Here is a 23681-nt window from a genome sequence, read left to right as displayed (position 1 = left end):
AGCCACATCATTGCAAATGGAAAGATTTCATTCTTTTTATGGCTGAGTAACATTCCATTGTGTGTATATATATATATATATATATATATATATATATATCACCTCTTCTTTATTCATTGATCAGTCAATGAATGTTTATTCATTCATCAGTCAAATTGTCATAATTTGGTTATTTTTGATAATGATGCCATTAAAATTGGGCTGCATGTATCCCTTTGAATTAGTATTTTTTTATTATTTGGGTAAACACCTAGTAATAAAAATGCTGGATCATAGGGTAGTTCTATTTTTAACTGTTTGAAGAACGTGCATACTGTTTTCCAGACTGGCTGCACCAGTTTGCATTCCCACCAACAGTGTAAGAAGGTTTCTTTTCTCCACATCCTTGCCAACACCTGTTGTTTCCTGTGTTAATTTTAGGCATTCTGACATGTGTTAGGTATATCTCATTGTAGTTTTGATTTGTATTTCCCTGATTATGAGTGATGTTGAGTATCCTTTCATGTGTCTGTTGACCATCTATATGTCTTCCTTGGAAAAATGTCTATTCATATCTTCTGCCTATTTTTCATTGGATTAATTGGTTTTTGGGTGTTGAGTTTTATAAGTTCTTTATAGATTTTTGATACTAACCCTTTCATATGTCATTTTCAAATATCTTCTTCCATTATTCAAGTTGCCTTTTAGTTTTGTTAATTGTTTCCTTTGCTACACAGAAACTTTTTATTTCGATGAAGTCTTAATAGTTTAATTTGTTTCTCTTTCCTCAGGAGATGTATCTAATAAGAAGTTGCTATAGTCAATGTCAAAGAGGTTACTTACTACCTGTGTTCTTCTCTAGGATTTTGATGGTTTCCTGTCTCACATTTAGGTCTTTCATCCATTTTGTATTTACTTTTTGTGTATGGTATAAGAAACTGTTTCAGTTTCATTCTTTTGCATATAGCTGTACAGTATTCCCAACACCATTTTTTGAAGAATTTTTTTTCCCCATTGAATATTCTCTCCTGCTTTGTCAAAGATTAATTGGCCATACAACTGTGGGTTTATTTTTGGGTTTTCTATTCTGTTCTATTGATATATGTGTCTGTTTTTGTACCAGTACCATACTGTCTTGATGATTATAGCTGTGCAATATAACTTGAAGCCGAGAATTGTGAGGCCTCCAGTTTTGCTTTTCTTTTTCAATATTGCCTTGGCTATTTGGGGTCTTTTGTGGTTCCATACAAATTTTAGAATTGTTTATTCTAGCTTTGTGAAAAATGCTGGTGTAGTTAAATAGGGATTGCATTAAATATATAGATTGCTTGTGTAGTATAGATATTTTAACAATATTTGTTCTTCTAATCCATAAGAATGGAATATTTTTCTACTTCTTTGTGTCCTCTTCAATTGTTTCCATCAGTGTTTTATTGTTTTGAGAGTATAGATATTTTACCTCTTTGCTGAGGTTTATTCCTAGGTGTCTTACGGTTTTTGGTGTAATTTTAAATGGGGATGATTCCTTAATTTCTCTTTCTGCTGCTTCATTATTGGTGTATAGAAATGCAGCAGAGTTCTGTATGTTGATTTTGTATCCTGAGACTTTACTGAATTCATGTATCAGTTTTAGCAACGTTTGGATGGAGTCTTTGGGTTTTCTACATAGAGTATTCTGTCACCTGCAAATAGTGAAAGTTTGACTCTTTCCTTCCTGATTTAGATACATTTTTTGTCTGATTGCTGAAGTTAGGACATTCAGTACTATGGTTGATAACAGTAGTAAAAGTGGACATCTCTGTGTTGTTCCTGACCATAAAGGAAAAGCTGTTTTTCCTCATTGAGGATGATATTAGCTGTGGGTTTTTCATGTACGGCCTTTATCATGTTGAGGTATGTTCCCTGTAACCCTACTTTGTTGAGGTTTCTTTTTTACCATAAATTAATTTTGTACTTCGTCAAAATTTTTTTTCTGCATCTATTGAAAGGATCATATGGCTCTTACCTTTCTTTTGTTAACGTGGTGTATCACATTGATTTGTGAATACTGAACCACCCTTGCATCCCAGGAATAAATCCCACTTGATCATAGTGAATGATTCTTTTAATGTATTGTTGGATTTCATTCTCTTGTATTTTACTAAGAATATATGCATTCATGTTCATTAGGAATATTGGCCTGTATATCTCTTTTTAGTGGAGCCTTTGTCTCATGTTGGTATCAGATTAATGCTGGCCTCATAGAATGAATTTGGAAGCTTTACTTCCATTTCTTTTTTTTAGAATAGTTTGAGAAGAATACCCTTTTTAAAATGTTTTGGTAGAATACACCTGTGAAGTCCAATGGCCCTGGAAATTTGTTTGTTGGGAGATTTTTGATTACTTATTAATTTTCTTTTCTGGTTGTTGTTCTGCTCGAGTTTTCTATTTCTTCCCATTTAAGTTTTCATAGTTTATATGTTTCTAGGAATTTATTCATTTCTTCCAGGTTGTCCAATTTGTTAGCACATAATTTTCATAATATTCTCTTATAATTGTTTGTATTTCTATAGTGTTGGTTGTTATTTCTCCTCTCTCATTGTGATTTTATGTATTTGGATTCTTTCTCTTATCTTTTTGATAAGTCTGGCTAGGGGTTTTTCAATTTTATTAATTCTTTCAAAGAACCAGCTCCTGGTTTCATTGATCTGTTCTATTGTTTTTTCAGTTTCTATATTATTGGTTTGTGTTCTGATCTTTATTACTTCCCTCCCTCTGCCAGCTTTAGGCTTCTTTTGTTGCTCTTTTCCTAGCTACTTTACATGTAAGGTTAAGCTGTTTCTTTGAGATTTTTCTTCCTTCTTGAAGTAGGCCTGTATTGCTATATACTTTCCTCTTATGATTGCTTTTGCTGCATCCCAAAATTTTGGAATATCATGTTTTCATTTTCATTTGCTTCCATGAATTTTTAAATTTCTTTTTTGATTTCCTTGTAGACCCATTCATTTCTTCAGTAGCATGTTGTTTAACCTCCACGTATTTGTGGTCTTTCCAAACTTTCTTGTGGTTGACTTCAAGTTTCATAGCATCTTGGTCAGAAAATATGCATGCATGATCTCAGTCTTTTTGTACTTGTTGAGGCTTGATTTCTGACCTTGCATGGTGATCTATTCTGGAGAATGTCCCATGTGCACTTGAAAAGAATGTGTATTCTGCTGCTTTAGGATGAAGTGTTCTCAATATATCTGTTAAGTACATCCAGTCCAGTGTGTCATTCAAAGCCATTGTTTCCTTGTTGACTTTCTGCTTAGATGATCAGTCCATTGATGTAAATGGTGTGTTAAAGTCCCCTACTATTATTGTATTATCGATGAATTATTTTATGTTTGTTATTAATTGTTTTATATACTTGGGTGCTTCCAAGTTGAAGACATAAATATTTACAGTTGTTCTTATTGGATAGACCCCTTTATTATGATATAGTATCCGTTTTCATCTCTTGTTACAGTCTTTGGTTTAAAATCTAGTTTGTCTGTGGGCACCTGGGTAGCTCAGTCAATTGAGCATTCGACTCTTGGTTTCAGCTCAGGTTAGGATCTTGTGGGATTGAGCCCTGTATTGGGCTCTGCACTGGACATGAAGCCTGTTTGGGATTCTCTCTCTCTGCCCCTCTTCCATGCTTGCATTGTCTCTCTTAATAAAATAAAATAAAATAAAATAAAATAAAATAAAATAAAATAAAATAAAATAAAATAAAATAAAATAGGGTCGCCTGGGTGGCTCAGTCGGTTAAGCGTCCGACTTTGGCTCAGGTCATGATCTCGCAGTCCGTGAGTTTGAGCCCCGCATCGGGCTCTGTGCTGACTGCTCAGAGCCTGGAGCCTGTTTCAGATTCTGTGTCTCCCTCTCTCTCTGACCCTCTCCCGTTCCTGCTCTGTCTCTCTCTGTCTCAAAAATAAATAAATGTTAAAAAATTAAAAAATAAAATAAAATAAAATAATAAATCTAGTTTGTCTGATATAAATATTATTCTTCCATCTTTCTTTTGACATCCATTTGCATGATAAATGTTTCTCCATTCCCTCATTTTCAATCTTCAGGTGTCTTTAGTTCTAAAATGAGTCTCTTGCAGCCAGCATATAGATAGGTCTATAGATAGGTCTTGTTTTTTAATCCATTTTGACACCCTATGTCTTTTTTTTAATGTTTTTTTTGAGAGACAGACAGAGTGTGAGTTGGAGGGGGCAGAGAGAGAGAGGGAGACACAGAATCCAAAGCAGGATCCAGGCTCCAAGCTGTAAGGACAGAGTCCGACATGGGGCTTGAAGTCACAGACTGCAAGATCATGACCTGAGCTGAAGTCAGACGCTTAACCAACTGAACCACCTAGGCACCCCAACACCCTATGTCTTTTAATGGGAGCATTTATTCCATTTATGTTCAGAGAAATTATTGATAGAAATGTATTTAGTGCCATTTTAATGTTTAATGTTTAGTTGTTGTTTCTGGAGATATTCTCTGTTCCTATCTAGTCTTTGTCACTTTTGTTGTTTTCTTTCACAAAAGAGTCTCCTTTAATATTTCTTGCACAGCTGATTTAGTGCTCACAAATTCCTTTAGTTTATATTTTTCTGGGAAAATCTTTATCTCACCTATTCTGAATGATTGCCTTGCTAGTTAGATTATTCTTGGCTGCAGATTTTTCCTATTCAGCATATTAAATACATCATGCCACTCCCTTCTTGCCTGCCAAGTTTCTGTGGAGAGATCTGCAGATAGCGTTATTGGTCTTCCCTTATAAGTTAGGGACTTATTTTGTCTTGCTACTTTTAACATTTTTCTTTATCACTGTATTTTGCAAATTTAACTACAATATGTCTTGGTGTTGCCCTGCTTTTGTTGATTTTTATGAGAGGTCTCTGTGCCTCCTGGATTTGAATGTCTGTTTTCTTCCCCAGATTAGGAAAGTTTTTAGCTACTATTTCCTTAAATAAACTTTCTGCCTCCTTTACTCATTTTCTTCTGGTAATCCTATGATACACATGCTGTTACATTTGATGGAGTCACTGAGTTCCCTAAGACTGCTTTCATGTTCCAAAATTCTTCTTTCTCTCTTTTGTTCAGCATCATTATTTTCCATTATTTTATCTTCTAGATCACTTATTTTTTTCCTCTGCTTCTTCCATCCTTGTGTTCTTTGCATCCAGTCTGTTTCAAATCTCAGTTATTGCATTTTTCATTTCTGATTTTTTTAACTCTTTTATGTCTTTGGTAAGGGACTCCCTGAAGTCTTCCACTCTTTTCTCAGGCCCAGTGAATATCCTTATGATTGTTACTTTAAATTTTCCAACAGGCACAATATTTATATCTGTTTTGATTTGATTTCTGGCCATGGCCTTTTCTTGTTCTTTCCTTTGGGATGAATTTCTCTGTCTTGGCATTTTATCTAAGTCTCTGTCTTCTTGTATGTGTTAGAAAAGCCTGTTATGTTTCTTGATCCTGACGGTAATGACCTTATGAAGAAGAGATCATACAGTGTCCAGGGACTGGCACTTCAGGAAGTATCTCTGGTGTGTGCTGTGTGCTCTCTGCTACTGTGTTTTGCTGCTGTATCCTTTAGGCCAGTCCTCTGCTGAGGCTCTTCTTGCTTGCAGTGGGGATTGTTTGGTCCTTGGCCAGAGTAGGCAAGTTTTAAGTAGGTATGCATCTGTCTGCTTATTAAGTGAGACCTGATGCTACTTCCACAAGAACCAAAGCTTTGCAGAACTTTCTGTTTGGGAGAAGTGGTGTGTGTGTGGGTTTCTACTTATCTTCTGGGGAAGGGTCCCATTCTGTTTGGACTAAGGCACACTTGCAGAGTGCAGCGGGGAGGGACTTGGTGTATGCATTTTAGGCAGCCTGTGTCTGTGCTGTGCTGTTTACGGAAGACGGTTTATGCTGAGAGGTGGGGGAGGGACATGGTACCTGCCAAGTCCTTTGTCCTCAGAGATGGGTCTCTGCACTTGCTGCTCTCAGAGAGGCACTCCCAGAAGAGCAAATAATCCCCTGTGTGTCCCAGATATCTTTCAGATCGCCATTTTCACATTGTCTGTCTCTGGGTAGTTTGCCTGCCTGGAGCAGCACAGCACATGTTGGGCTCTATCCCAGGTAAGCCTGATGACTTTTAAAACCCCAATATTTAGGGATATGCTGTGGCAGGAGGCTGTGCCGGTCTTCTGGGGAAAGGTCTCACTGCACTGGGACTGATGCAAGGTTTGATTGAGAAGGGCAGTCATTCCAGAGCACAGGGGCATGGGATTTGGAGCAAGCAAGCTAGGCTGCCAGTTTGAGGGTGAGCCACCCTCAACATGTGGTTCTGTGTCTATGCCAAGAGATGGGGAAGTAAATGGCACCTGCCAGCTTCTTTGTCTCCAGAGAGGCAGCTTTGCCAATGCTATCTCTCACAGATGCACTCCAAGAAGAGTTAATAATCTCTCCCCTGTGAGCCTTAGGTGTTTCTCAGTTCATGCAATCTGCCCCTAGGTTGTTTCCCTGCCTTCTTTCCAGGAGTAGGGGAGTGCCCTCATATTTCTATCTCAGCCAAGCCCATGGACCTTTAACACTTCAGTCTTTGAGTCGCACTGGTTGCAAAAACTCATGAAAATCAGCCCTTCTCCTTTTCCCTACCAATGGCTTTGCGGAAGCGTTATCCCTGTGTCATTCCTTGTATGCTCCTCCCTCTCTTGCCTTCTGTGTGACCAGGGCTCCTTCTGCTCTATAGCACATGTAAGTCAGTTCTCCCCCACTTCCTACCTTATTCAATGTGGCCTCTTTTCTCTCTCTAGTTGTAGATTTTGTTCTGTCAGTCCTCAGGTAAATTTTTTGGGTATTCAAAGTGATTTGATACTTTTCTAGTTGTGTTTCAGGAAGGAGACAAACCTACGGTCCTCCTAATATGCAGCCATCTTAGCTTCTCCTAAACAGAAACACTTTAGATTTAAAGACACAAGTAGATTAAAAGTAAAAAGATGAAAATAAAATAAGTAAGATGAAAATTCTATTGTGAGAAACCTGGAGTTGCTATATTTAATAAATGACAAAAATATAAGAAGATAATAATTGGTACTAGAAACACATATTTTTTATGATAAAAGAATAAATTCATTGGGAAGACATAACAATTAAAAACTTATATGCACTTAACAGAGCTTCAAAATACATTACACAAATCTGACAGAATTGAATTAATAGACAATTCAGAAATAATAATTAAGGACTTCAACACCTCACTTTAACGGATAAAACAACAAGGCAGAATATTGACAAGGAAATAGAAGACTTGAACAACATTACAAACCACCTAGTGCAAAAAACATTTTTAGAATATCCCATTTAATATCAACAGAATACACATTTTTCTTAAGTGCACATGCAACATTTTCCTGTATGGACCACAGTTTAGCTCATAAAATAAATCTCAACAAATTTAAAAGAATGAGATCATACAAAGTATATTCGCTGGTCATATAGAATGAAAATAGAAACCACTAATAAAAGGACACTTTGGAATTCACAGATATGTGGGAATTAAACAGCACATTCTTTAATAATCAATGAATCAAAGAAGAATAACAACGGAAATAGAAAACACTATGTGATAAATGAAGATTGAAACACAACATACCAAAAGTTACAGTATACTGCAAAAGCAATCCTTAGAAGGAAATTTATAACTGTAAACACTAATGTTAGGAAAAATTAAAGATGTCAAGTCAATAATTTAAGTGTACTTGTTAAGAAACTAAAAACAAAAGAGCAAACAAAAGCCAAGAAAATAGGAGGAATATAATAAATATCTGATACTAATGAAATATAAAAAAGATAAATATTTATCAATTAAAAGAAAAGTTGGGTTTTGAAGAAAGCAACAAAACTGATAAATCTTTAGCTATAACGAACAAGAAAGAAAAGGGGTAATTACAAATTACTTAAAGCATGAATGAAAGAACATCACTGCAGACCTTACAGAAAAAGTTATTCTAAAAGGATATTATGAAAAATTAAATGCCAAATAATTAGATAACTAGGATAAAACAGACATCTTCCTAAAAAGACATGAGCAACTGAGACTGACATAAGAAGAAATAGAAAATCTGAATTTACACCTATAACAAGCAAGGAGATAGAATTAGTAATTGAAAAAAAAACAAACAAAAATGAAAAAAATCTTATAGCAAAGAAAATCCTGGGCCTTAATGTGTTCACTGGTAAATTTTGACAAATATTTGAAGAATTAACACCAATCGTTCACAAGATCTTACAAAAAATTAAAGTAGGAGAGTACACTCCTCAATTCTTTCAAAAAGGCCAGTGTTATCCTGATAGAAAGCCAAAGACATCACATAAAAATAAAAGTACAGATCAATATATCTTATGAGTACAGATGCAAAAGTTCTCAACAAAATATTAGCAAACTGAATCCAGAAATATATGAGTGTAATTATATACCAAGATCATTGGGATTTATCATAGGAAAATGCAAGATTGGCTCAACCTAAAAATTTATTAGTGTAAACACCATATTAATAGACTAAAGGAAAAATACCACATGATCATCTTAATAGATGCAGAAAGAACACTTGATGCAATCTAATATCCTTTCATGATCAAAACATTGAAGCTAGGAATAGAATGAGATTTCCTCAACCTGATAAAGGCCATCTTAAGAAAAAACATAGTTAACATCATACTTAATTGAAAGAGTGAATGTTTTTCCCTAAGATCAGGATCAAAATAAAGGTATCTACTCTAGGTGCTTTCTTTGCAAAATTGTGTGGGGGCTTCAAACAGAACCTCAGACAACAAAAAGTTATAAAAGGAGTCATTGGGTATAATGATACTGATATAGATAAGTCAGGGTAACAGCATGCTGGATCTTGAAGGTCATATTAAGAACATTTGGATTTATTCTAAGAACAATGAGAATAGAACAGAAATAGTGACATTCAGATGAAGAAGGCATTGTTTTCCATTTTACTATTCAAAAAAATATGCATTCCTTTTAATCGTAGCTAAACATGTTTTAATTCTAAAATGCTGAAGCAATTTAAATTTTAAAGTGAATTTAAAAGTGACTATGTGTTCATCAAAATACAGGTTTAAAATTTGATTTGAATCAAAAACACTCAAAATAAATTTTTCTTTTTGTCACTCCTAGAAATTTATATTCACCATGAAAAAAAAGGTCCCTGGGAAATCCTCCACCCATCATTTTAATTTAAATTGAAAATACAGTGCACAAAGAATATCTATGATGACTATTGTTTTCATCCTATGCCCAGAATTCTCCATTAAATACTATGCTTTGAGTGTTAACTCTAGCAGGTTTAAAATTAGCCTGGGCTATTTTACTGAAATAAGAAATATACCTGCCTGACACTGATCTCTGATCAAGGCATGGTTTTTGTTTGTTTGTTTGTTTGTTTGTCATTGTGGGTCCAAGGAGTTTCAGGAAGATTTGTCTCTACTTTTCAACATTGTTTATTGTTAACAGTGAAATTGATAACTTGCACCTGGTCTCAGTGAGGACCCCAGGGTCCTTGTCATTGGGGCTGATTACATAGCAAGAATAGATCTGAAAATTGTGCCCATCCTTTCCAGACCTAATGCTGTGAATTGAAACTTGTGTCCATCCTTCCCAGACCTAATGCTGTGAGACAGCCTTTGATTGTAATTCATTTATTAACTTTACTGTGATTTCTATATTGTCATATTTCTGCAATAAACTATATATTTGTAAGCACTGTCATTTTGTATCCTGTTAGCATTAACAGTGGAGCCCTATCTGTTACTTTCAGTGCAGATACGTATTTTCTATGGCATGATTTCAAACTCCTTAGTTCAATTAACAAAGCCCTTCCCAATATGGCCCAATGTAGCTTTCCAAATGTATATGTACCTCCTGCTTGCCCCTCAGCCAATATAATTTTATTTTCTCCTTTGTATTTTTATAGAAAGTGGTTCATCTCACCATTGTAATACTACTGGCTTGAATCATGACCATCTGTTAATATTTTTGTATCCACCCATCCTTAATACACCGTCTGACACACAGTGAGTGCTCAATAAATTTTGGATGGATGCACACATGCATGAAAGATTGTCCTTAGGTTTGGCCTTACTGCTCTTAAAAAAAGATTTATCTAGTAACAAATAGCACGAAGTGACAAAAACAATGTGTTAGTAAAAATACATGAAAGCATGAAATCAAATAATATTTCTGACTATCTGAACTTACTAGTGTTCATAAATGGTTCTACTACCAGCTAATTCTATTCTATTGTTCATTTATTACCATAATTTAACTTGGTCATCACATACGGCAGAAGGCTTCATTGAGCTGCAGTGAAAGTATGGCTCTAAATGTGCCAGGGATAGTTAAATGAATTATAATGTGATATTGGCCCAGGGGCTCAGCCTAAAAAAATACTGAACGGACAGTTAGCTGATCTGAAAGGAGAGTACAATGGAAATTTAAACAATTCACTGATAATCACCCAGGAGGGATTTGGAAAGTATGGTTTTATAGATAACATTCACAAAAAATATTTAAAGTTAATGCTTGAAAACCTTCACCCAAATTTGTTTTAATCCCTGTAATATGCAGAGTATTACCGTGTTCTGTTTTAACAGTTAGGCTTTGCATTAGGCTTTCATGTTCACGTAAAGTACTAAAATGGAATGGAAATTTATACAGTCACTTTTGTAAGAATAATTTCAAGATGTTAACCTGGCCAAAAAATGACTACTTTCAGCCAGCGAATACACTCTTGGTGTTATGATTTGATACAATCATTGACCAAGAAGCCATGCTCCATTAAAAAATGTCTTTTCTTCTCATCCTACAGCAGTCTGATTTTTAAAACAATGAAGATATTAACAGTAAAAGAGTTTTAACCTTCCACAATAGCAGCAACAACCAAAATGTTTGCAAACAAACTACTCTGTTGAGTTATTATAAGAGATTAAAATTAAAAGTGCTGTTGCAGAAAGTATAATAGGAAACTGTGTCAATAAAATTTAACACGTTCTATCCATAAATCAAAGACTTGCTGATGAAATGTACTTTTTAATCTCTTAAGTTAACTCAGGTGTGTTTATTTCATTAATATAACATTTTGAAAACTACAGTTCAGTTTTACTAAGTACAGTTCTTATGGTTTTCATGATATGCTCCACAGAAATATGTACATAATTTTCCCCCTGAATCCTTGAAACACATCAGTTTAATTTCATCTTTATCTTCAGTAATTTAACTGTGTTATTATTTAATGCAACACATAGGAGAATAATAGGGGATTTTTTTTTGACATGGTACTAGTTCTCTTTCGTTCAAATAATGGAGAATAATGTATCAAACCACTGAATATTCCTTCTTTACATATGAATCATATATGTACTATCCAATTTTTAAAATTTTATTAAGTTTTGTATTTTAATTCCAGAATAGTTACCATATAGTGTTATATTTGTTTCAGGTGTACAATATAGTGATTCAACAATTCTATACATTACACAGTGTTCATCATGATAAGTGTACTCTTAAGCCCTATCATCTAATTCACCCATGCACCTGTACTCTGGTAACCATCAGTTTGTTCTCTATACTTAACAGTCTGTTTCTTGGTTTGCCTCTCTTTTTTTCTCCATCATTTGTTTTATTTCTTAAATTCCACATATGAGCAAAATCATATGGTATTTGTCTTTCTTTGACTGATTTATTTCACTTAGCATTGTACTCTCTAGCTCCATCCATGTTTGTGCAAATGGCAAGATTTCAATTTTCTTAGGGTTGAATTATATATATGTTTTATATATATATATATATATATATATATATATATATATATATCTCACATCTTCTTTATCCCTTAATCTATCAATAGGCATGTAGAATGCTTCCATAAGTTGGCTTTTGCAAATAATTCTGCAATAAACATAGGGGTGCATATACCCTTTCAAATTACTGTTTTTTATTCTTTGGGTAAATATTCAGTATTGAGATTGCTGGATCATGAGGTAGTTGTATTTTTAGTTTTTGAAGAACTTCCATATATCATTTGCAAATATCTCCTCCAATTCATTATGTTGTCTTTTAGTTTTATTGATTGTTTCCTTTGCTGTGCAGAAGCTTTTTATTATGATGTAATCTCAATAGCTTATTTTTGCTTTTATTTCCCTTGCCTCAGGAGACATATCTGGAAAAATGGTGCTACAGCCAGCATCAGAGAAATTACTGCCTGTGCTCTCTTGTAGGATTTTTGTAGTTTCAGGTCCCATACTTAGGTCTTTAATCCATTTTGAGTTTGTTTTTGTATATGGTGTAAGAAAGTGGTCTAATTTCATTCTTTGGCATGTAGCTTTCCAGTTTTCCTAACATTATTTGTTGAAGAGACTTTTCCTCTTTGCATATTCTTGCTTCTTTTGTCAAAGAATAATTGGCCATATAATTGTGGTTTGTTTCTGGGCTTTCTATCTTGTTCTATTGATCCATGTGTCTATTTTGTGTCAGTACCATACTGTTTTGATTACTACAACTTTGTAGTATATATTGAAATATAGAATTGTGATAACTCCAGCTTTGTTTTTCTTTTTCAACATTGTTTTGGCTATTTGGGGTCTTTAATGGTTCAATACAAATTTTAGAATTACTTTCTCTAGTTCTGTGAAAAAATGCTTTTGGTATTTTGATGGAGATTGCATCAAATCTGCAGGTTGCTTTGAGTAGTATGGACATTTTAACAAAATTTGTTCTTCCAATCCATAAGCATGGAATATATTTACCCTTGTTCATGTCATCTTTAATTGCTTTCATCAATGTTTTATAGTTTTAGATACAGGTGTTCCACCTCTTTGGTTAAGTTTAGTCCTAGGTATTTTTTTTCTTTTTGGTGGACTTGTGAAAACAACTGCTTTATTAATTTCTCATTCTGTTGCTTCGTTACTAGTGTATAGAAATGCAACAAATTTCTGTGCATTGATTTTGTATCCTATGACCTTCCTGAATTCATGTATCAGTTCTAGTCATTTTTTTTGGTGGTCTTTAGGGTTTTCTATATATAGCATCATGTCATCTGCAAATAGTGAAAGTTTTACTTCTTCCTTGCTAATTTGGATGCCTTTTATCCCTTTTTCTTGTCTGATTGCTGTAGCTAGGACGACCAGTGCTGTCGAATGAAAGGAGTGAGAATGGACACCTTTGTCTTGTTACTGACTTTAGGGGAGAAGTTATCAGTTTCTCAGCATTGAATATGATATTAGTGGTGGGTTTTTCATAGATGGCCTTTATTATGTTGAGGTATATTCCTCTAAACCTACTTTGTTGGGGGTTTTCATATTGAATGTATGTTGTACTTTGTCAAATGCTTTTTCTGCATCTATTGAAATGATTATATAGTTTTTATCTTTTCTCTTGTTGGTATGATGCAACACATTCGTTAATTCCTGAATATTGAACCACCCTTGCATACCAGGAATAAGTTTCATTTGATTGTGGTGAATGATTTATTTAATGTATTGCTGGATTTGGTTTGCTAATATTTTGTTGAAAAATTTTGTGTATCAGAATGTGCATATCATGTTCATCAGAGATTTGGTCTGGTGTCCTCTGTGTGTGTGTGTGTTTGTGTGTGTGTGTGTGTGTGTGTGTGTGTGTGTGTGTGTAGTGTTTTGGTATCAGGGAAATGCAGGCCTCATAGAATGAATTTGAAAGCTTTCCCTCTTCTCCTATTTTTGAAAAAGTATGAGATGACTAAGTATTAATTCTTTAAATGTTTGGTAGAATTCACATGCGAAGCCAGCTGGTCCTGGACTTGTGTTTTTTGGGCGTTTTTTTATTATTGTTTCAATTTATTGCTGGTAATCAATCTGTTTAAATTTTCTATTTCTTTCTAATTAAATTTTTGGAGGTTATATGTTTCTAGGAATTTATCCATTTCTTCTAGGTTGTCTAATTTGCTGGCATACAATTTTTCATAATATTCTCTTATAGTCCTTTGTATTTCTGTAGTGTTGTTCTCTTTCATTTCTGATTTAGTTTGAGTTCTCTCTCTCTCTCTCTCTCTCTCTCTCTCTCTCTCTCTGTGTCTCTCATGAGTCTGGCTAAAGTTTTATCCATTTGTTGATCTTTTCAAAGAATGAGCTCCTGGTTTTACTGATCTGTTATACTGGGTTTTTTTTTTATTTCTATTTTCTTAATTTCTGATTTAATCTTTATTATTTCCTTCCTTCTACTAGTTTTGGATTTTGTTTGTTCTTTTTTTCCTAGCTTCTTTATGTGTAAGCTTAGGTTGTTTATTTGAGCTTTTTCTTGCTTCCTAAAGTAGATCTGTATTGCTATAAACTTCCCTCTTAGAACAGCTTTTGCTGCATTACAAAGATTTTGGACCTTTATTTTTTCTAATTTTTTTAATGTTTTATTATTTTATTTTTGAGAGAGAGAGAGAGAGAGGCAGAGAGAGAGGGAGACACAGAATCCAAAACAGACTCCAGGCTCTGAGCTGTCAGCACAGACCCCCATGCAGGGCTCAAACTCATGAACCGTGAGAGCATGACCTCAGCCGAAGTCAGACACCCAACCGACTGAACCACCCAGGTGCCCCTGGACCTTTATATTTTCATTTTCATTTGTCTTCATAAATTTTTTTATTACCTCTTTGATTTCTTGCTTGACTCATTCATTGTTTAGTAGCATATTATATAATCTCATGTATTTGTGCTTTTCTAGATTTTTTTCTGTGGTTGATTTCTAGTTTTATAGCATTGTGATCAGAAAGCATGAATTGGATGACTTTGATCTTTTTTAATTTGTTGAGACTTGTTTTGTAGCCTAATATGTGACCTATTCTGGAGAATGTTCCATGTGCACTTGAAAAGAATGTGTATTCTGTTGTTTTAGAATGGAATGTTTTGAATATATCTACTAGATCTATGTGGTCCAATTTGTCATATAAAGCTTCTGTTTACTTGTTGGTTTTCTGTTTGGGTGATCTATCTATGTACGTAGGGTGTTAGCGTCTCTTATTGTATTACTTCCTTTATGTTTGCTATTAACTATTTTATGTATTTGAGTGCTTTATGTTGGGTGTATAAATATTTACAATTGTTACATCTTCTTGTTGGATTGTCCCTTTTATTATTATATAGTGTCATTCTTTGTCTCTTTTTACAGTCTTTTTTTAATATCTATTTTGTCCAATGCAAGTATTGGCACCTAGACTTTCTTTTGGCATCATTTGCATGATAAATGATTCTCCATCCCTTCACTTTCAATCTTTAAGTTCGAAATGAGTTTCTTGTAGGCAGCATATAGATGGGTCTCATTTTTATTTTATCCATTCCATCACACCATGTCTTTTTATTGGAGCATTTAGTCCTTTTATATTCAAGGTAATTTTGATAAGAATGTATTTATTGCCATTCTGTTACGTGTTTTGTAGTTGTTTTCATAGTTTAATTCCATTCCTTTCTTCTCTTACTCTCTTCTCTCATGATTAGTTGCCTTTCTTAGTGATATACTTGGATTCTGGGTTATTTCTGCATATCACTGGTTTTTATTTTTGAATTACCATTTGGTTTGTATATTACATTTGTTGTATATAGCAATCTATATTAAATTGATGGCCACTTAAGTTAGAACCCATTCTTTATTCTTCTCCTCCCACATTTTAGGTATACGGTTTTATTTTGTGAGTCCCTTGGGTGATTTTTACAAATATGCTTATTTTTACTCTTTTTGTGCTTCCTACTTTCCTTATTCTTGCTTATGGTGTTTCCTTTCCACTCAAAGAATCCCCTTTAACATTTCTGGTAGGGCTGGTTTAGTGGTCATAAATTTCTTTAACTTTTGTTTGGGAAGCTCTTTATCTCTTCCTGACCATGTCTCCTTCTCCGACCCTCTTCAATGTGGTCTCTTCTCTACATTTAGCTGTGATGTTTATTCTGCAAGTCTTTGGTCATTTTCTGGGTTATTTATGTTGATATGAGTGTTATCTCGTTTTATCCATGAGATGAAGTGAGCCTAGGGTCTTCTTACTCCACCATCTATCTGTACTCTCCAATTTTTTAATACAAATAGAATTACCCATGGCTATTTTATTATGTAAACAGCCAACCTAAAAATCTAACTACTGTTTATAACACCATGCTTCACCTCTGCCATTTAAAAAATTTGTGATCTACTACTCAGAAGCTGGACTAGCCCTCATGTTCCTACTGCTTTTAGTGCATACCTCTACCAGCATCTGTAACACATTGAATCTAAATGATCTCTTCATTCATCTGTGTCCCATACTGAGGAAACTTTCACAGGAAAAAGAGCACACCATATCTGTTTTTTGTTAAATTCCCATCACTTATAGTAAGTCTGACAAATGATAGCTACTGTCTAAATGGAATTGATGATTAAATGAATTATTCATTTGCAAAACTGTGTACATTTATTCTAAGTTCATCTTAAATACATTTGTGAGAGTTATACCTACAATAATCAATGTTTGAATGTAGAAATCTGTAGAAAATTAACTATGAAAGAGATGAAATAAGTTTCTTGTTACAATTACAAATTTAGAGAATTTTGCCCATAGTGTAAAGAAATTTATTGCTTTTATCTCAATTACACTGGACTCAGTTTGCCAATTAATAGTAGATTATAGGCATTCCTTCATTATATGATAACTTTTTGAGAAGTGTAATAATTATAAATTTAAGAAAACAAATTCTCTCAATATGTCAAAAGCTCTCAATATTTACATATTCACGATATGATTATTCTAAAGTAAGGAATCAACACCTTTTATAATTGTCTCCAATAAGTGAGGCATACTTTTACCTCTTCAAAATAACCAAAAAGTTTTATTTCTAAGTCCTGCCTGCATGTGCATAAAATTCTGAATTGGCTATTACAAGTACACACTTCAGAGAGACCTGGAAAACATAGCCTGAGTGTGTTGGCAGAATAATGCCCCCCTCACCCCAAGTATGTCTGTGTCTTAACTTCCAGACCTGTAAATATTTTATCTCACATGGCAAGTGGAACTCTGAAAAATGGAGTTTAGGTGAAGAGCCTTAAATATAGGGAAGATATCTTGGATAATACAGGTGGGCCCAATGTAATCACGGTGGCCATTAAAAGTGGAAAAGGGAGGCTGGTGAGTTAATCAGAGATGTGATGCAAGGATGGCAGGAGAGATTCAAAGTATAAGAAAGACTTAGTCCACTATTGCTGACCTTGAGGATGGAGGGATGAATCCACAAACCAAGGAATACTGGTAATCTATGGAAGCAGGAATGTCTCTAGGCTGATAGCCAGTGAAGAAACAGAATACTCAATACTCAGTCTTATAACCACAATGAACTGCATTTACCAATAATCTGAATGAAATTGGAAGAGAATTCTCCCTTAGAATCTTCAGAAGAGAACATAACCTTATCAATGCCTTGATTTTAGCCCAGTGAGACCCATGTCAGACTATAGAATTATAAGTAAATAAACTTGTGTTACTTTAAGTCACCCAATTTGTGGTTATTTGGTATGGTAGCAATATGACACTAATACAGATAGACTTTGTTGAGGGAAGAATAACAATAGCTACTACTTATTGAGTAATTACTCTGAGCAATAAACATTATACATATTGTCTCATGTAGTAATAATAATAATAATATATTCATTTGTTTAAATGAGTAAATTAAAGCACAAAAAGTTTAAATAATTGTCCAAAGTCATCCAGCTAATAAATGATAAATCCTAGATTGTTTAAACTGGCTTTCTAACTCTGGGCCATATTTTAACTAGTATGCTACTCTACTTCTCAACAGAACTACAGGAACTATACAAGAAAGTCATGCTGAGTTAATGCTGAAATTATAAAAATAGTCATTTATTGAAATTATGATCTATAATTATCTATATGCATATGCTCAAATGATCTAGTATATTGCTCTTTACTGAAGCTTGTATATTTTATGGAAATTAGTTTAGAAATAATATTTCACATACAAGTTTTGGTAAAAATATAAAATATATTATTTTCAGGTATTGAGCACTTATTATGAGCAAAGTGCTACATTTAGTATGTTACATGCATCATTTCTTTTATTCCTGATAATTCTGTGGTGTAGGCTTTATTATATATCTCTATTTTACAGATTAAGAACCTGAGTTTCAGAAAAGTTTTTTTTTTTTTTAAATCAAACCACCCTTGGCTGCAATAAGCGGCAGAAGAAAGCCTACTGTTTAGAAACGTGATGCTCCAAAGTATACTACCTTCTCATGGGTGAGTCAGTGTGAAGTGTTACCTAGTAAAAGTTTACCTGTTCTATAGAATGGGATAATAATAAAATGTTTGCCTAGTGTAGTCGGATAGATGACTAATGAGATAGTGGACCATATATAATGTCCTTAATGTAGCAGTGCAATCTCCACTGAGCTCTCATCATTGTTAACTCCCTCAGGTGTTTTTGGGGTTTTTTTGGGTTTTTTTTTTGGTTGCCTTTATATAGCTTCTCTTGGCAATATTTCTACCTACTGATAGCTATTTCTAATATTTACCCTCTTGGCTTTGAGTGGCCAGTTGTTTCTAGTCATTCATAACTAATAAGCTGTATCTCTTCCCTTGGCTCATCACTAAACTCAAAATAAAATGTTAGTTCCCTTCCCTTCTCCAACTGCATTATATTAGTTTTAAAAAACAGGCAGATAATCTCATTATGTACAATTCAGTTATAGGGGAACTAAAAATGCAAGCTCCATGCAAATCATTTGTTTTTTAAGGTCATTGGGTGAGCTGCATATCTAAATTATTCAAAACACAGAATATTATAGTAACCATATGTGTTTCAAAGGTATTCTGAATAATTTTACTTGAAGTTAAGAATTCTTTTTTTTTTTTAATTTTTTTTTCAACGTTTATTTATTTTTGGGACAGAGAGAGACAGAGCATGAACGGGGGAGGGGCAGAGAGAGAGGGAGACACAGAATCCGAAGCAGGCTCCAGGCTCTGAGCCATCAGCCCAGAGACTGACGCAGGGCTTGAACTCACGGACCGCGAGACCATGACCTGGTTGAAGTCGGACACTTAACCGACTGCGCCACCCAGGCACCCCTTGAAGTTAAGAATTCTTAAAATTTTTAACACACACCTAGTCTCTTAAAAGCATATGCTTGACAAAGTAGAAAGTTTTAAGTGAGAAGTTTCCTTCATCATTAATACTTTTGTTAGGTTTGTTTAAGGAAATGTTCTATGAATTTCCTCAGGAAAATTAAAATAGCAACTAATTATCTTGCTTGTAACCTTGCTTACCCTAAAGTTTAAAAGACAGAAAGTTTTACATATCTCACGTGCAGTTTTTTAAATTAAGCTATATACTATGATCCTTTTTATTGCTTTAATATACAGATAACTCCTTGGTCTTCTTTGGAAAAAGCGGGATTCTGTCAGGGTGTACATTACTTTTCCTCATGAGAATAACTCTCATGTAACGCAGACAGAAAGAAGAGTAGATTTCAACAGTTTTCCTCATCTACAAAACTGACCTACATTTTCAAGGTCAGACATAGATAAAACAAAAACAATAATCAAAAAGCACAATAGCTTCTTTTGTAGTCAGAGTTACAAGATAAAGTTTTAGTTCATTTCCCGATATAGATCATGGTATAACATTAAACAGCATCTGTTAGTCTACAATATCAGCCATAATATTATACAGTATACAGTGTACAATATCAGCCATGATATTACACATTCTAATATTATAAACTTTCTTGGGTTTCATTTTCTTATGTTCTTCACTAATAATCCAAAATACATTGATTTTATTTTACTATTACTCTATTAGGCCAGTATGATCATTTGAAAAGTGAAAATGTGGGGTGCCTGGGTGGCTCAGTCCAACTTCGGCTCAGGTCATGATCTCATGTTTCGCAAGTTCCAGCCCCACATTGGGCTCTGTGCTGACAGCTCAGAGCCTGGACCCTGCTTCAGATTCTGTGTCTCCCTCTTTCTCTGCCCCTCCCCTGCTCATGCTGTCTCTGTCTCTCAAAAATAAATAAATGTTGAAGAAAATTGAAAAATTAAAATGTTAGCTATGTTAGCCTAGTATCAAGCAACTTAGTTAGCCAACCACATTTCCTATTCACCCACCCCTCAAGACCACTGCATTAGCTGATTACATTGGTATTATGTGGAAATTGTTCAGATTTTGGTCTATAATTAGACATTAAATATTTACTTCATTTCACCTAATCAGTTGGGCTAATTTTTTCTAGTCATTGTAGAAGAAAGCTTGTAGAAAGTGGTTCCCCAGGAGATTGGGAAACTATTTCTCAGTAAGTTTGTTATATGCATTCACTTTTTTAGCTATGAATTAAGATAAGTATCTGATGTACTGATTTAAAGCAAGAATGCAATTATCCTAAGTAGCTATTTCATATAATTTATGGAAACAGCTAGATATAAATAATAATTTTTGCTTATATCTAAAGAATCAATATTATTTTTTTGTAATAACTGTATTCAGTAAAATTTTGGTATAATTTAATAGGTTCATTTAATATTTTCCAGATTTACTCAAGTATTATGGGCAAATAAAAATTACATATATATGTTTAGAGGGTATAATGTGGTAATTTAATATACATACACAAAGTTCAATGATCACCAAAGTAAAGCTAATTAACATATCCATCATCTCACAGAGTTACCTCTTTTTGTATGTGTGTGTGTGTGTGGTGACAACACTTAAGATCTACACGCTCAGCAAATTTCAAGTATACAGAATGATATAATTAAGTATAGTCACACATTGATTCTAATGTGTGGATATGTGTCAGGGTAAGGGGGCTCCTCAGACCAGCAAACAATCCTTTGATACCAGCTGAGTATCCTACAATTTAACTCAGTCCTTACACTACCTAACTGGATATTATACCATATCCCATATGTTAAGGAGTCAGCTTTACAAGATTCCCCCCACCCTCTGCCCAACTCCAGATGTCAAATCCAAGTCCAGGTCATCACCTCTCTTTCTGACTGACCAGTTATAGATTGGAAGTTCCAATAACTCCCTCCTTGGGTTTGATTAGGTTGTTAGAGCACCTCACAGAACTCGGAAAACATACTTACTAGTCACTGATTTATTGCAAAAATATAACTCAGGAACAGCCAGATGGAAAAGATACACAGGGCAAGGCATGGGAAAAAGGTACAGAGTTTCCATGCCCTCTCCAGGCACTTTACTCTTCTAGCACCTCCGTGTGTTCACCAACCTGGAAGTTCTCCAAACCCAGTTCTTTGGGGTGTTTATGGAGGCATCATTACATAGGCATGATTATTAAATCTTGGTCCATTGGCTATCAGTTAAACCTCCAGCACCTCTCTCTTCCCTGGGGACCAAAGGGTGGGACTGAAAGTTCCAACCCTCCAATCAGAAGGTTGGTTCCCTTGGCAACCAACCCCCATCTTTAGATGACCTAGAGGCATTCCAAATGCCACCTCATTAACATAACAAAAACCTATATCACCATAAACCAGTGTTTCACAATGAGCAATTCATGGATCACTTATTAAAATAAATATTCTTTTTTACTTTTTAATTTTTTAATGTTTATTTATTTTTGAGAGAGAGGGAGAAAGAGCATGAACAGGGGAGGGACAGAAAGACAGCAATACAAAGAATTCGAAGCAGGCTCCAGGCTCTGAGCTGTCAGCACAGAGGCCGACACAGGGCTCGAACTCATGAACTGTGAGATCATGACCTGAGCCAAAGTTGGAAGCTTAACTGACTGAACCACCCAGGTGCCTCAAAATAAATGTTCTTTTTCTCTCTCACCACCTAGACTATTCCAAGGGTTTTAGAAGCTCTGTGTTATAAACAGGGACAAAGATCAAGTATATATTTCTTATTATAAATCATAACATCACCGTCACCATGCTATACATTAGATCCTCAGAACTCATAATTGAAAGCTTGTATCCTTTGACCAATATCTATTTTCCCCATTCCCAGGCTCTGGCAATCACCATGCTACTTTCTGCTTCTATGAGTTCTACCTTTTTAGATTCCACATTAAAGTGAAATCATACCATAATTGTCTTTGGCATATTTCACTTAGCATGATGTTCTCCAGGTTCATCCATTTTGTCACAAAAGGCAAGATTTCCTTCTTTTTTTATGGCTGAATAACATTCCATTGTGTATATATCCCACATTTTCTTTATTCATTTATTCAACAATGGACACTTACAGTTATAAGATATGTTACCATATCTTAGTTATCGTGAATAATGCTGCAATGAACATGATAATGGAGATACCTCTTTGAGATATTTATTTCATTTCCTTTGGATATATTTTCCTAGAAGTGAAATTGCTGGATCACATGGTAGTTCTATTTTTAATTTTTGAAGGAATCTCCATACTGTTTTCCATAATGGCTGTACCAAGTTACATCCCTACCAACAGTGCCCAAGGGTTCCCTTTTCTCCACATCCTCTAATTAACATTTGTTATCTTTTGTCTTTTAGGTAACAGTCATCCTAATAGGTGTAAGGTGGAATTGCCTTGTAGTTTTTATTTGAATTTCCTTGATAATTAGTGATTAAGGAACTCATTCACACAACTCAATAGCAAAACAAAACAAAAACAACTAAATAACTCACAAATGGGCAAAGGACTTGAATAGATGTTTTTCCAAAGAAGACATACATAAAAATGGTCAACAGGTATATAAAAGGTGATCAACAGCAGTAATAATAAATTCAATAATGTTAAGCATAGTAAGCCTGTTTATTCAATTTTATTTTTTTTTTTTTATTTTTTTTAATTTTTTTTTCAATGTTTATTTATTTTTGGGACAGAGAGAGACAGAGCATGAACGGGGGAGGGGCAGAGAGAGAGGGAGACACAGAATCGGAAACAGGCTCCAGGCTCTGAGCCATCAGCCCAGAGCCTGACGCCGGGCTCAAACTCACGGACCGCGAGATCGTGACCTGGCTGAAGTCGGACGCTTAACCGACTGCGCCACCCAGGCGCCCTGTTTATTCAATTTTAAAAAGCACACAGTGTATATATAGAAAATTATTAAAATGTGTTCTCTTTAGCATAATCTATGTGTCCTTCAAGAAAAACAGTACTTACACAAAACCCAGTATGTATAGAATTAATCAAATTCCTTATTTGATTTCTCTTTCATTAACTTGGCAGCATTATAAAGTGATGACATTACAAATACCTGAATAATTACATTATTAAAAATGAGTTACATATTACTGCAAATGTTTTGGCAAGCAGTTTAGTTTTGGGATAAGCAGTACCATTTAATGAGCTAGGCCAGCATTTCTTAAAGCATGCTGTCTGAATCACTAATTTTGTGGGATAACGGGCCTTACATGGGAAAAAGTAGCTATACAGGGTTATCTGCTGTTTTAAACAGATTTCATTCCTACAAGATTGTGCAAAGTTTTTATTATGCTAATGTTCATTGTGAATCTCTAAGAATGTGGTATACTATGTAGCATTTCTCAAACTTATTTGGTTATAGGACCCTTTGTTACTCAGAGCACTTTTAAAAAAAAATAAGTGATTCATGAATTGCTTGTTGTGAAATACTGGTTTATGCATAGTTGAAAGGAAAGCTGAAAGTGGGAAGAAAAAAACATGAGAGTACTAAGATAGATCTGGCAGTA

This window comes from Lynx rufus, unplaced genomic scaffold (genome assembly GCF_022079265.1).
Source record: "Lynx rufus isolate CCGP_SWC_20201006 ecotype Redwood Valley unplaced genomic scaffold, mLynRuf1.p SCAF_19, whole genome shotgun sequence".
In the NCBI taxonomy this organism is placed as follows: Eukaryota; Metazoa; Chordata; class Mammalia; order Carnivora; family Felidae; genus Lynx; species Lynx rufus.
The sequence above is the reverse complement of the archived record's forward strand: the minus strand, read 5'-3'. Positions refer to the sequence as shown.